Below are 16,074 nucleotides of genomic sequence, written 5' to 3'. Positions count from 1 at the left end.
GAAAGCGACAAATATGCATTATAATTTTCTCTGTAGAAAATAAACCACAAAATGCTTTCATTACATGATGGCATGGAGTTTGTTGAATTGTATGTGATTGGAAAGAGAAAACCATTCCTCGTGTAACATTAACTCATACAAATACCATTAATACTAGTACTACTACTACCACTAACACTACTACTGCTACTCCTACTACTACTACTAACACATGTATAATGTTCGGAACACTTTCTCTGGATTCCTGTTGAAGACAGAACTCCTTCTTTAGAAAGGACATATAGACGTCGTCAAATCAGCGTAATTTAGGTGAATCAGGTTCTTACTTTAATATTGTGATAGTGAATCCTATTCCGATTGATGAAACAATGGATCTTGCCCATGAGGAAATGTTTTCCAAAATATACTCGTTTGGAAATCTAGATATTGTTACGCGTTATTATGTTTATGACCTCGGGCCCTGATGGGCGCCCTCCAATTGGAAGTAGGTCAAACCTAATTGAGTGTGCTAACACCAATGGCTGATTTATCGTGACGTCACCAGTAGGAAGACTGATATGCACCGAGGTACGACGCTTTCTATATTGATTACAGTGCGGCACGTTCGTTTTTTAGCCTTTGCTATGCAAACGGTATTTTGTTGCGAATTATATTTATTGAAATTGTATTTGAATCGAATTAGTTAACGTATATTATAGTAGTTATTATTTCTTCCCCGGTTGTTTTCAAATGATGGCTACATTGTTGTATATATCTTTTAGGGTCGGGTGCATTGAGCTGCTTGACTTGACCCTAATATGTATGTATTAATGCAGTTGATAAGAATGATGATATTATAAACTGGAAAAATGTTGGTTTGGGTTATAACTTGCTTTCATCCACTCCGGGCCAAATACATTCCACATAGTCCTACTCGCAGATGAACCATTTCCATTGAATGACGACACGTTCCCTACTTAGGCGTATCCGAAAGGTTTCCTTTTGATGGGTAGCAGCACGTCGACGACACACAAATCCACCATATTTGCTGTGTGTGAGTGAACTGGCTTAGATGGGGTTCCTGATGGCCCTCAAAGATGACAGACAAAAGTTCGAAGCGTTGTTCAAACTATGTCAATGAACGTAGAGTTTTGCTAGGCGGTTTGAAAATGTATCATCTATCGGCAAATGTGTCTTCTATTAAAGCACGATAATGGTCGCTGGCAGACTAAGAAACTGATGAATGTACAATCGTTTTCAAAGTGGGTTATAAACCTATACTCCCTGTTCTATGCTTACAGTTTTTCAGGAGATCGATGTCATGATACGGTATGATGATTAAATTACTCCAGATCATAAGTCTTTGTCTTTGAGAATTTAGGTAGCGAGCACACATATTCAAACTGAAGTAACGAATAGATATGTTTTAACAAATATTATTTGCAAATGTTATATCTGACACCAGACAGTGAATATATTTATTAATGTAAGAGCAGAAAGTTGGCGGGATCGAGACCGACAGATTTTTGTCCTAATATACGCATGGGAAGAAGATTATATTTATGTAACAAACGTGTAATTGTATTATATCCTTTGGTCCCCGTTTCATGTTTATGAATACAGACTTCCACAGATCAATACAGACTTCAATTGACCATTACCAAATGCAAAAGTGTCATCTTCCCTGTAACTTATGCTCGACGGATAGAACAATATTTGCCTTTCTTTGTTGCAAGTTGTTTTTAAAATAGTCAAGTTTGATACTGTACTCAAGTATCACGTGCATGTACCTTTTCTGTCTTTACAGGAGAGAGAGAGAGAGAGAGAGAGAGAGAGAGAGAGAGAGAGAGAGAGAGAGAGAGAGAGAGAGAGAGAGTGTGTTTTTGTTTGATTTGGATTTTTAACGTAGCTTTAACAATTTTTCAATCATATAGGTACGTTGTCTGCAGTGTGGCAGTTTATAGTGATGCCTAGCACTGGGGCATCATGTCGCAGACACGTAGCATGATGTCCCACCCAGTCCCATTATCCTGAGACCAGGCCAACCAGTTCTATCACTAACTTCTTAATGCTGAGCACCTAGAGAGGCAGTTGTCAGTATCAATTTTGTAAGTCTCTGATAGGACTAGGCTGGGGATCAAACCCATGACCTCCCGCATCCACAACGGACGCCCTAAACATTAGGCTACTGGAACGGTGTAGAGTGTCCATTGTGCTTTCAAGTGGGATCTGTTTGAATAGGTAATGATAGTTTCCCATCAGTTTGAGGCACACCATCCTTCAAACTTGGTCGTTACATTTGATATATACATTTGGCGTTTTCACTCTAATGTGAGTATAATTGGTGGAATTAAATAGAATAACCACAAAGGATAAAAGGTAATAATTCGAGCTAAGGAGACAAAATATCTGCCCCGGGTGAGGATCGAACTCACGACCTTCAGATTGCTCTCTACGATTGATTATGAGACTGACGCGCTACCTGCTGCGCTACCGAGGCTATATACATTTTCCATGAGAGATTATATCTTCAGGAGAAACTAAAAGCATTCTTCAGAAAGCATGCGCACCAGCATATGTCAAAAGAGCAAATGATTTACCCCGAGGCGCAGATGTAGAACATGGTAGAAAACACTATAACTAGTCATAAAACGTGTTCTAAACATCCATGATGGTCAACTACATTAACTTATAGGTAAGTTCATCTTATCGGTATTCTGATACCTCTATAAATTCTAAATGGATGGCAATACTAGTTGTTACAAGAAAATAGCCTCCCACTGTTGAGGGGTGGGTGATATTATTTAAATTTAGTGTTTATGATTGTACAAAATTATCATTATCGCGAAGGTTATAATGCCATTGGGAGCGTACGTTTCTACTTTATAAACATTAAGACTTATCAAACACGATTCACTGTGAGTTTTCATTTTCAACTCGTAGGTGAGGAATTTAAGCTACATAAAAATATTTTTTAATTTACTAAATGTTCAAAGGCAGGAACTGTGACTGAACTAGCTGCGTTTCATTTTAGCGCTTTCCGGATGGAGACGTTAACTGTGTTGAAGGACTGCCATGCAAACGAGCATATTCCAAGAAAAGTTGAAAGAGAATCATCTATCATGTGGTCTGAACATAGGACAAGTAAGAAGTCTTTCTATAGAAAGGCGATTGTGAGATTGGCCCTCATGTGTATTGAATCAATGGTCACATTGGAGGATTGTCAACTCTGATTGAGGCTATGCAACATTGATGCAATTTGCGAAACTGTGCTAGCGAAGGTCACCAATAATCAGTCGAATAATAAATCTGGCTCTCAAGGACAATACATGAGTATAACAAGAAATAACAGTTGACCCATGAACCGTCCTTGTGGGCTGATGAATACATATCGATACATCCATTCAGTCAATGAAAACAATTTCAAACAAATATTTTGGAGTTAAATATTATACAGGTCTCCCCAGTCAATGTTCGAAAAATATCGTTAGAACACTGATCATATCATGTGTTAAAACTTTTCTATTCACGGATCGGTAACTGAAAGCGACAAATATGCATTATAATTTTCTCTGTAGAAAATAAACCACAAAATGCTTTCATTACATGATGGCATGGAGTTTGTTGAATTGTATGTGATTGGAAAGAGAAAACCATTCCTCGTGTAACATTAACTCATACAAATACCATTAATACTAGTACTACTACTACCACTAACACTACTACTGCTACTCCTACTACTACTACTAACACATGTATAATGTTCGGAACACTTTCTCTGGATTCCTGTTGAAGACAGAACTCCTTCTTTAGAAAGGACATATAGACGTCGTCAAATCAGCGTAATTTAGGTGAATCAGGTTCTTACTTTAATATTGTGATAGTGAATCCTATTCCGATTGATGAAACAATGGATCTTGCCCATGAGGAAATGTTTTCCAAAATATACTCGTTTGGAAATCTAGATATTGTTACGCGTTATTATGTTTATGACCTCGGGCCCTGATGGGCGCCCTCCAATTGGAAGTAGGTCAAACCTAATTGAGTGTGCTAACACCAATGGCTGATTTATCGTGACGTCACCAGTAGGAAGACTGATATGCACCGAGGTACGACGCTTTCTATATTGATTACAGTGCGGCACGTTCGTTTTTTAGCCTTTGCTATGCAAACGGTATTTTGTTGCGAATTATATTTATTGAAATTGTATTTGAATCGAATTAGTTAACGTATATTATAGTAGTTATTATTTCTTCCCCGGTTGTTTTCAAATGATGGCTACATTGTTGTATATATCTTTTAGGGTCGGGTGCATTGAGCTGCTTGACTTGACCCTAATATGTATGTATTAATGCAGTTGATAAGAATGATGATATTATAAATTGGAAAAATGTTGGTTTGGGTTATAACTTGCTTTCACCCACTCCGGGCCAAATACATTCCACATAGTCCTACTCGCAGATGAACCATTTCCATTGAATGACGACACGTTCCCTACTTAGGCGTATCCGAAAGGTTTCCTTTTGATGGGTAGCAGCACGTCGACGACACACAAATCCACCATATTTGCTGTGTGTGAGTGAACTGGCTTGGATGGGGTTCCTGATGGCCCTCAAAGATGACAGACAAAAGTTCGAAGCGTTGTTCAAACTATGTCAATGAACGTAGAGTTTTGCTAGGCGGTTTGAAAATGTATCATCTATCGGCAAATGTGTCTTCTATTAAAGCACGATAATGGTCGCTGGCAGACTAAGAAACTGATGAATGTACAATCGTTTTCAAAGTGGGTTATAAACCTATACTCCCTGTTCTATGCTTACAGTTTTTCAAGAGATCGATGTCATGATACGGTATGATGATTAAATTACTCCAGATCATAAGTCTTTGTCTTTGAGAATTTAGGTAGCGAGCACACATATTCAAACTGAAGTAACGAATAGATATGTTTTAACAAATATTATTTGCAAATGTTATATCTGACACCAGACAGTGAATATATTTATTAATGTAAGAGCAGAAAGTTGGCGGGATCGAGACCGACAGATTTTTGTCCTAATATACGCATGGGAAGAAGATTATATTTATGTAACAAACGTGTAATTGTATTATATCCTTTGGTCCCCGTTTCATGTTTATGAATACAGACTTCCACAGATCAATACAGACTTCAATTGACCATTACCAAATGCAAAAGTGTCATCTTCCCTGTAACTTATGCTCGACGGATAGAACAATATTTGCCTTTCTTTGTTGCAAGTTGTTTTTAAAATAGTCAAGTTTGATACTGTACTCAAGTATCACGTGCATGTACCTTTTCTGTCTTTACAGGAGAGAGAGAGAGAGAGAGAGAGAGAGAGAGAGAGAGAGAGAGAGAGAGAGAGAGAGTGTTTTTGTTTGATTTGGATTTTTAACGTAGCTTTAACAATTTTTCAATCATATAGGTACGTTGTCTGCAGTGTGGCAGTTTATAGTGATGCCTAGCACTGGGGCATCATGTCGCAGACACGTAGCATGATGTCCCACCCAGTCCCATTATCCTGAGACCAGGCCAACCAGTTCTATCACTAACTTCTTAATGCTGAGCACCTAGAGAGGCAGTTGTCAGTATCAATTTTGTAAGTCTCTGATAGGACTAGGCTGGGGATCAAACCCATGACCTCCCGCATCCACAACGGACGCCCTAAACATTAGGCCACTGGAACGGTGTAGAGTGTCCATTGTGCTTTCAAGTGGGATCTGTTTGAATAGGTAATGATAGTTTCCCATCAGTTTGAGGCACACCATCCTTCAAACTTGGTCGTTACATTTGATATATACATTTGGCGTTTTCACTCTAATGTGAGTATAATTGGTGGAATTAAATAGAATAACCACAAAGGATAAAAGGTAATAATTCGAGCTAAGGAGACAAAATATCTGCCCCGGGTGAGGATCGAACTCACGACCTTCAGATTGCTCTCTACGATTGATTATGAGACTGACGCGCTACCTGCTGCGCTACCGAGGCTATATACATTTTCCATGAGAGATTATATCTTCAGGAGAAACTAAAAGCATTCTTCAGAAAGCATGCGCACCAGCATATGTCAAAAGAGCAAATGATTTACCCCGAGGCGCAGATGTAGAACATGGTAGAAAACACTATAACTAGTCATAAAACGTGTTCTAAACATCCATGATGGTCAACTACATTAACTTATAGGTAAGTTCATCTTATCGGTATTCTGATACCTCTATAAATTCTAAATGGATGGCAATACTAGTTGTTACAAGAAAATAGCCTCCCACTGTTGAGGGGTGGGTGATATTATTTAAATTTAGTGTTTATGATTGTACAAAATTATCATTATCGCGAAGGTTATAATGCCATTGGGAGCGTACGTTTCTACTTTATAAACATTAAGACTTATCAAACACGATTCACTGTGAGTTTTCATTTTCAACTCGTAGGTGAGGAATTTAAGCTACATAAAAATATTTTTTAATTTACTAAATGTTCAAAGGCAGGAACTGTGACTGAACTAGCTGCGTTTCATTTTAGCGCTTTCCGGATGGAGACGTTAACTGTGTTGAAGGACTGCCATGCAAACGAGCATATTCCAAGAAAAGTTGAAAGAGAATCATCTATCATGTGGTCTGAACATAGGACAAGTAAGAAGTCTTTCTATAGAAAGGCGATTGTGAGATTGGCCCTCATGTGTATTGAATCAATGGTCACATTGGAGGATTGTCAACTCTGATTGAGGCTATGCAACATTGATGCAATTTGCGAAACTGTGCTAGCGAAGGTCACCAATAATCAGTCGAATAATAAATCTGGCTCTCAAGGACAATACATGAGTATAACAAGAAATAACAGTTGACCCATGAACCGTCCTTGTGGGCTGATGAATACATATCGATACATCCATTCAGTCAATGAAAACAATTTCAAACAAATATTTTGGAGTTAAATATTATACAGGTCTCCCCAGTCAATGTTCGAAAAATATCGTTAGAACACTGATCATATCATGTGTTAAAACTTTTCTATTCACGGATCGGTAACTGAAAGCGACAAATATGCATTATAATTTTCTCTGTAGAAAATAAACCACAAAATGCTTTCATTACATGATGGCATGGAGTTTGTTGAATTGTATGTGATTGGAAAGAGAAAACCATTCCTCGTGTAACATTAACTCATACAAATACCATTAATACTAGTACTACTACTACCACTAACACTACTACTGCTACTCCTACTACTACTACTAACACATGTATAATGTTCGGAACACTTTCTCTGGATTCCTGTTGAAGACAGAACTCCTTCTTTAGAAAGGACATATAGACGTCGTCAAATCAGCGTAATTTAGGTGAATCAGGTTCTTACTTTAATATTGTGATAGTGAATCCTATTCCGATTGATGAAACAATGGATCTTGCCCATGAGGAAATGTTTTCCAAAATATACTCGTTTGGAAATCTAGATATTGTTACGCGTTATTATGTTTATGACCTCGGGCCCTGATGGGCGCCCTCCAATTGGAAGTAGGTCAAACCTAATTGAGTGTGCTAACACCAATGGCTGATTTATCGTGACGTCACCAGTAGGAAGACTGATATGCACCGAGGTACGACGCTTTCTATATTGATTACAGTGCGGCACGTTCGTTTTTTAGCCTTTGCTATGCAAACGGTATTTTGTTGCGAATTATATTTATTGAAATTGTATTTGAATCGAATTAGTTAACGTATATTATAGTAGTTATTATTTCTTCCCCGGTTGTTTTCAAATGATGGCTACATTGTTGTATATATCTTTTAGGGTCGGGTGCATTGAGCTGCTTGACTTGACCCTAATATGTATGTATTAATGCAGTTGATAAGAATGATGATATTATAAACTGGAAAAATGTTGGTTTGGGTTATAACTTGCTTTCATCCACTCCGGGCCAAATACATTCCACATAGTCCTACTCGCAGATGAACCATTTCCATTGAATGACGACACGTTCCCTACTTAGGCGTATCCGAAAGGTTTCCTTTTGATGGGTAGCAGCACGTCGACGACACACAAATCCACCATATTTGCTGTGTGTGAGTGAACTGGCTTGGATGGGGTTCCTGATGGCCCTCAAAGATGACAGACAAAAGTTCGAAGCGTTGTTCAAACTATGTCAATGAACGTAGAGTTTTGCTAGGCGGTTTGAAAATGTATCATCTATCGGCAAATGTGTCTTCTATTAAAGCACGATAATGGTCGCTGGCAGACTAAGAAACTGATGAATGTACAATCGTTTTCAAAGTGGGTTATAAACCTATACTCCCTGTTCTATGCTTACAGTTTTTCAAGAGATCGATGTCATGATACGGTATGATGATTAAATTACTCCAGATCATAAGTCTTTGTCTTTGAGAATTTAGGTAGCGAGCACACATATTCAAACTGAAGTAACGAATAGATATGTTTTAACAAATATTATTTGCAAATGTTATATCTGACACCAGACAGTGAATATATTTATTAATGTAAGAGCAGAAAGTTGGCGGGATCGAGACCGACAGATTTTTGTCCTAATATACGCATGGGAAGAAGATTATATTTATGTAACAAACGTGTAATTGTATTATATCCTTTGGTCCCCGTTTCATGTTTATGAATACAGACTTCCACAGATCAATACAGACTTCAATTGACCATTACCAAATGCAAAAGTGTCATCTTCCCTGTAACTTATGCTCGACGGATAGAACAATATTTGCCTTTCTTTGTTGCAAGTTGTTTTTAAAATAGTCAAGTTTGATACTGTACTCAAGTATCACGTGCATGTACCTTTTCTGTCTTTACAGGAGAGAGAGAGAGAGAGAGAGTGCGTGTGTTTTTGTTTGATTTGGATTTTTAACGTAGCTTTAACAATTTTTCAATCATATAGGTACGTTGTCTGCAGTGTGGCAGTTTATAGTGATGCCTAGCACTGGGGCATCATGTCGCAGACACGTAGCATGATGTCCCACCCAGTCCCATTATCCTGAGACCAGGCCAACCAGTTCTATCACTAACTTCTTAATGCTGAGCACCTAGAGAGGCAGTTGTCAGTATCAATTTTGTAAGTCTCTGATAGGACTAGGCTGGGGATCAAACCCATGACCTCCCGCATCCACAACGGACGCCCTAAACATTAGGCCACTGGAACGGTGTAGAGTGTCCATTGTGCTTTCAAGTGGGATCTGTTTGAATAGGTAATGATAGTTTCCCATCAGTTTGAGGCACACCATCCTTCAAACTTGGTCGTTACATTTGATATATACATTTGGCGTTTTCACTCTAATGTGAGTATAATTGGTGGAATTAAATAGAATAACCACAAAGGATAAAAGGTAATAATTCGAGCTAAGGAGACAAAATATCTGCCCCGGGTGAGGATCGAACTCACGACCTTCAGATTGCTCTCTACGATTGATTATGAGACTGACGCGCTACCTGCTGCGCTACCGAGGCTATATACATTTTCCATGAGAGATTATATCTTCAGGAGAAACTAAAAGCATTCTTCAGAAAGCATGCGCACCAGCATATGTCAAAAGAGCAAATGATTTACCCCGAGGCGCAGATGTAGAACATGGTAGAAAACACTATAACTAGTCATAAAACGTGTTCTAAACATCCATGATGGTCAACTACATTAACTTATAGGTAAGTTCATCTTATCGGTATTCTGATACCTCTATAAATTCTAAATGGATGGCAATACTAGTTGTTACAAGAAAATAGCCTCCCACTGTTGAGGGGTGGGTGATATTATTTAAATTTAGTGTTTATGATTGTACAAAATTATCATTATCGCGAAGGTTATAATGCCATTGGGAGCGTACGTTTCTACTTTATAAACATTAAGACTTATCAAACACGATTCACTGTGAGTTTTCATTTTCAACTCGTAGGTGAGGAATTTAAGCTACATAAAAATATTTTTTAATTTACTAAATGTTCAAAGGCAGGAACTGTGACTGAACTAGCTGCGTTTCATTTTAGCGCTTTCCGGATGGAGACGTTAACTGTGTTGAAGGACTGCCATGCAAACGAGCATATTCCAAGAAAAGTTGAAAGAGAATCATCTATCATGTGGTCTGAACATAGGACAAGTAAGAAGTCTTTCTATAGAAAGGCGATTGTGAGATTGGCCCTCATGTGTATTGAATCAATGGTCACATTGGAGGATTGTCAACTCTGATTGAGGCTATGCAACATTGATGCAATTTGCGAAACTGTGCTAGCGAAGGTCACCAATAATCAGTCGAATAATAAATCTGGCTCTCAAGGACAATACATGAGTATAACAAGAAATAACAGTTGACCCATGAACCGTCCTTGTGGGCTGATGAATACATATCGATACATCCATTCAGTCAATGAAAACAATTTCAAACAAATATTTTGGAGTTAAATATTATACAGGTCTCCCCAGTCAATGTTCGAAAAATATCGTTAGAACACTGATCATATCATGTGTTAAAACTTTTCTATTCACGGATCGGTAACTGAAAGCGACAAATATGCATTATAATTTTCTCTGTAGAAAATAAACCACAAAATGCTTTCATTACATGATGGCATGGAGTTTGTTGAATTGTATGTGATTGGAAAGAGAAAACCATTCCTCGTGTAACATTAACTCATACAAATACCATTAATACTAGTACTACTACTACCACTAACACTACTACTGCTACTCCTACTACTACTACTAACACATGTATAATGTTCGGAACACTTTCTCTGGATTCCTGTTGAAGACAGAACTCCTTCTTTAGAAAGGACATATAGACGTCGTCAAATCAGCGTAATTTAGGTGAATCAGGTTCTTACTTTAATATTGTGATAGTGAATCCTATTCCGATTGATGAAACAATGGATCTTGCCCATGAGGAAATGTTTTCCAAAATATACTCGTTTGGAAATCTAGATATTGTTACGCGTTATTATGTTTATGACCTCGGGCCCTGATGGGCGCCCTCCAATTGGAAGTAGGTCAAACCTAATTGAGTATGCTAACACCAATGGCTGATTTATCGTGACGTCACCAGTAGGAAGACTGATATGCACCGAGGTACGACGCTTTCTATATTGATTACAGTGCGGCACGTTCGTTTTTTAGCCTTTGCTATGCAAACGGTATTTTGTTGCGAATTATATTTATTGAAATTGTATTTGAATCGAATTAGTTAACGTATATTATAGTAGTTATTATTTCTTCCCCGGTTGTTTTCAAATGATGGCTACATTGTTGTATATATCTTTTAGGGTCGGGTGCATTGAGCTGCTTGACTTGACCCTAATATGTATGTATTAATGCAGTTGATAAGAATGATGATATTATAAACTGGAAAAATGTTGGTTTGGGTTATAACTTGCTTTCATCCACTCCGGGCCAAATACATTCCACATAGTCCTACTCGCAGATGAACCATTTCCATTGAATGACGACACGTTCCCTACTTAGGCGTATCCGAAAGGTTTCCTTTTGATGGGTAGCAGCACGTCGACGACACACAAATCCACCATATTTGCTGTGTGTGAGTGAACTGGCTTAGATGGGGTTCCTGATGGCCCTCAAAGGTGACAGACAAAAGTTCGAAGCGTTGTTCAAACTATGTCAATGAACGTAGAGTTTTGCTAGGCGGTTTGAAAATGTATCATCTATCGGCAAATGTGTCTTCTATTAAAGCACGATAATGGTCGCTGGCAGACTAAGAAACTGATGAATGTACAATCGTTTTCAAAGTGGGTTATAAACCTATACTCCCTGTTCTATGCTTACAGTTTTTCAGGAGATCGATGTCATGATACGGTATGATGATTAAATTACTCCAGATCATAAGTCTTTGTCTTTGAGAATTTAGGTAGCGAGCACACATATTCAAACTGAAGTAACGAATAGATATGTTTTAACAAATATTATTTGCAAATGTTATATCTGACACCAGACAGTGAATATATTTATTAATGTAAGAGCAGAAAGTTGGCGGGATCGAGACCGACAGATTTTTGTCCTAATATACGCATGGGAAGAAGATTATATTTATGTAACAAACGTGTAATTGTATTATATCCTTTGGTCCCCGTTTCATGTTTATGAATACAGACTTCCACAGATCAATACAGACTTCAATTGACCATTACCAAATGCAAAAGTGTCATCTTCCCTGTAACTTATGCTCGACGGATAGAACAATATTTGCCTTTCTTTGTTGCAAGTTGTTTTTAAAATAGTCAAGTTTGATACTGTACTCAAGTATCACGTGCATGTACCTTTTCTGTCTTTACAGGAGAGAGAGAGAGAGAGAGAGAGAGAGAGAGAGAGAGAGAGAGAGAGAGAGTGTGTTTTTGTTTGATTTGGATTTTTAACGTAGCTTTAACAATTTTTCAATCATATAGGTACGTTGTCTGCAGTGTGGCAGTTTATAGTGATGCCTAGCACTGGGGCATCATGTCGCAGACACGTAGCATGATGTCCCACCCAGTCCCATTATCCTGAGACCAGGCCAACCAGTTCTATCACTAACTTCTTAATGCTGAGCACCTAGAGAGGCAGTTGTCAGTATCAATTTTGTAAGTCTCTGATAGGACTAGGCTGGGGATCAAACCCATGACCTCCCGCATCCACAACGGACGCCTTAAACATTAGGCTACTGGAACGGTGTAGAGTGTCCATTGTGCTTTCAAGTGGGATCTGTTTGAATAGGTAATGATAGTTTCCCATCAGTTTGAGGCACACCATCCTTCAAACTTGGTCGTTACATTTGATATATACATTTGGCGTTTTCACTCTAATGTGAGTATAATTGGTGGAATTAAATAGAATAACCACAAAGGATAAAAGGTAATAATTCGAGCTAAGGAGACAAAATATCTGCCCCGGGTGAGGATCGAACTCACGACCTTCAGATTGCTCTCTACGATTGATTATGAGACTGACGCGCTACCTGCTGCGCTACCGAGGCTATATACATTTTCCATGAGAGATTATATCTTCAGGAGAAACTAAAAGCATTCTTCAGAAAGCATGCGCACCAGCATATGTCAAAAGAGCAAATGATTTACCCCGAGGCGCAGATGTAGAACATGGTAGAAAACACTATAACTAGTCATAAAACGTGTTCTAAACATCCATGATGGTCAACTACATTAACTTATAGGTAAGTTCATCTTATCGGTATTCTGATACCTCTATAAATTCTAAATGGATGGCAATACTAGTTGTTACAAGAAAATAGCCTCCCACTGTTGAGGGGTGGGTGATATTATTTAAATTTAGTGTTTATGATTGTACAAAATTATCATTATCGCGAAGGTTATAATGCCATTGGGAGCGTACGTTTCTACTTTATAAACATTAAGACTTATCAAACACGATTCACTGTGAGTTTTCATTTTCAACTCGTAGGTGAGGAATTTAAGCTACATAAAAATATTTTTTAATTTACTAAATGTTCAAAGGCAGGAACTGTGACTGAACTAGCTGCGTTTCATTTTAGCGCTTTCCGGATGGAGACGTTAACTGTGTTGAAGGACTGCCATGCAAACGAGCATATTCCAAGAAAAGTTGAAAGAGAATCATCTATCATGTGGTCTGAACATAGGACAAGTAAGAAGTCTTTCTATAGAAAGGCGATTGTGAGATTGGCCCTCATGTGTATTGAATCAATGGTCACATTGGAGGATTGTCAACTCTGATTGAGGCTATGCAACATTGATGCAATTTGCGAAACTGTGCTAGCGAAGGTCACCAATAATCAGTCGAATAATAAATCTGGCTCTCAAGGACAATACATGAGTATAACAAGAAATAACAGTTGACCCATGAACCGTCCTTGTGGGCTGATGAATACATATCGATACATCCATTCAGTCAATGAAAACAATTTCAAACAAATATTTTGGAGTTAAATATTATACAGGTCTCCCCAGTCAATGTTCGAAAAATATCGTTAGAACACTGATCATATCATGTGTTAAAACTTTTCTATTCACGGATCGGTAACTGAAAGCGACAAATATGCATTATAATTTTCTCTGTAGAAAATAAACCACAAAATGCTTTCATTACATGATGGCATGGAGTTTGTTGAATTGTATGTGATTGGAAAGAGAAAACCATTCCTCGTGTAACATTAACTCATACAAATACCATTAATACTAGTACTACTACTACCACTAACACTACTACTGCTACTCCTACTACTACTACTAACACATGTATAATGTTCGGAACACTTTCTCTGGATTCCTGTTGAAGACAGAACTCCTTCTTTAGAAAGGACATATAGACGTCGTCAAATCAGCGTAATTTAGGTGAATCAGGTTCTTACTTTAATATTGTGATAGTGAATCCTATTCCGATTGATGAAACAATGGATCTTGCCCATGAGGAAATGTTTTCCAAAATATACTCGTTTGGAAATCTAGATATTGTTACGCGTTATTATGTTTATGACCTCGGGCCCTGATGGGCGCCCTCCAATTGGAAGTAGGTCAAACCTAATTGAGTGTGCTAACACCAATGGCTGATTTATCGTGACGTCACCAGTAGGAAGACTGATATGCACCGAGGTACGACGCTTTCTATATTGATTACAGTGCGGCACGTTCGTTTTTTAGCCTTTGCTATGCAAACGGTATTTTGTTGCGAATTATATTTATTGAAATTGTATTTGAATCGAATTAGTTAACGTATATTATAGTAGTTATTATTTCTTCCCCGGTTGTTTTCAAATGATGGCTACATTGTTGTATATATCTTTTAGGGTCGGGTGCATTGAGCTGCTTGACTTGACCCTAATATGTATGTATTAATGCAGTTGATAAGAATGATGATATTATAAATTGGAAAAATGTTGGTTTGGGTTATAACTTGCTTTCATCCACTCCGGGCCAAATACATTCCACATAGTCCTACTCGCAGATGAACCATTTCCATTGAATGACGACACGTTCCCTACTTAGGCGTATCCGAAAGGTTTCCTTTTGATGGGTAGCAGCACGTCGACGACACACAAATCCACCATATTTGCTGTGTGTGAGTGAACTGGCTTGGATGGGGTTCCTGATGGCCCTCAAAGATGACAGACAAAAGTTCGAAGCGTTGTTCAAACTATGTCAATGAACGTAGAGTTTTGCTAGGCGGTTTGAAAATGTATCATCTATCGGCAAATGTGTCTTCTATTAAAGCACGATAATGGTCGCTGGCAGACTAAGAAACTGATGAATGTACAATCGTTTTCAAAGTGGGTTATAAACCTATACTCCCTGTTCTATGCTTACAGTTTTTCAAGAGATCGATGTCATGATACGGTATGATGATTAAATTACTCCAGATCATAAGTCTTTGTCTTTGAGAATTTAGGTAGCGAGCACACATATTCAAACTGAAGTAACGAATAGATATGTTTTAACAAATATTATTTGCAAATGTTATATCTGACACCAGACAGTGAATATATTTATTAATGTAAGAGCAGAAAGTTGGCGGGATCGAGACCGACAGATTTTTGTCCTAATATACGCATGGGAAGAAGATTATATTTATGTAACAAACGTGTAATTGTATTATATCCTTTGGTCCCCGTTTCATGTTTATGAATACAGACTTCCACAGATCAATACAGACTTCAATTGACCATTACCAAATGCAAAAGTGTCATCTTCCCTGTAACTTATGCTCGACGGATAGAACAATATTTGCCTTTCTTTGTTGCAAGTTGTTTTTAAAATAGTCAAGTTTGATACTGTACTCAAGTATCACGTGCATGTACCTTTTCTGTCTTTACAGGAGAGAGAGAGAGAGAGAGAGAGAGAGAGAGAGAGAGAGAGAGAGAGAGAGAGAGAGAGAGAGTGTTTTTGTTTGATTTGGATTTTTAACGTAGCTTTAACAATTTTTCAATCATATAGGTACGTTGTCTGCAGTGTGGCAGTTTATAGTGATGCCTAGCACTGGGGCATCATGTCGCAGACACGTAGCATGATGTCCCACCCAGTCCCATTATCCTGAGACCAGGCCAACCAGTTCTATCACTAACTTCTTAATGCTGAGCACCTAGAGAGGCAGTTGT

At 38.1% G+C, this 16,074-nt stretch overlaps 4 non-coding genes across 4 annotated transcripts; all 4 read right to left on the bottom strand.

The window, feature by feature from the left end:
• Positions 1–2,389: 2,389 nt before the first annotated feature.
• Trnam-cau (transfer RNA methionine (anticodon CAU)) lies at positions 2,390–2,479 on the bottom strand. Its single transcript is given in 2 exon segments — positions 2,390–2,425; positions 2,443–2,479. It is a non-coding gene; the product is annotated as a tRNA-Met (tRNA).
• Positions 2,480–5,896: 3,417 nt separating this feature from the next.
• Positions 5,897–5,986, bottom strand: Trnam-cau (transfer RNA methionine (anticodon CAU)). The gene is given in 2 exon segments: positions 5,897–5,932; positions 5,950–5,986. It is a non-coding gene; the product is annotated as a tRNA-Met (tRNA).
• A 3,387-nt stretch (positions 5,987–9,373) lies between these two features.
• On the bottom strand, positions 9,374–9,463 carry Trnam-cau (transfer RNA methionine (anticodon CAU)). The gene is given in 2 exon segments: positions 9,374–9,409; positions 9,427–9,463. It is a non-coding gene; the product is annotated as a tRNA-Met (tRNA).
• Positions 9,464–12,876: 3,413 nt separating this feature from the next.
• Trnam-cau (transfer RNA methionine (anticodon CAU)) lies at positions 12,877–12,966 on the bottom strand. Its single transcript is given in 2 exon segments — positions 12,877–12,912; positions 12,930–12,966. It is a non-coding gene; the product is annotated as a tRNA-Met (tRNA).
• Positions 12,967–16,074: the final 3,108 nt, after the last annotated feature.

The sequence above is a fragment of the Sinohyriopsis cumingii genome, chromosome 15, assembly GCF_028554795.1.
Source record: "Sinohyriopsis cumingii isolate HCF-2022 chromosome 15, ASM2855479v2, whole genome shotgun sequence".
In the NCBI taxonomy this organism is placed as follows: Eukaryota; Metazoa; Mollusca; class Bivalvia; order Unionida; family Unionidae; genus Sinohyriopsis; species Sinohyriopsis cumingii.
The sequence above is the reverse complement of the archived record's forward strand: the minus strand, read 5'-3'. Positions and strand labels throughout refer to the sequence as shown.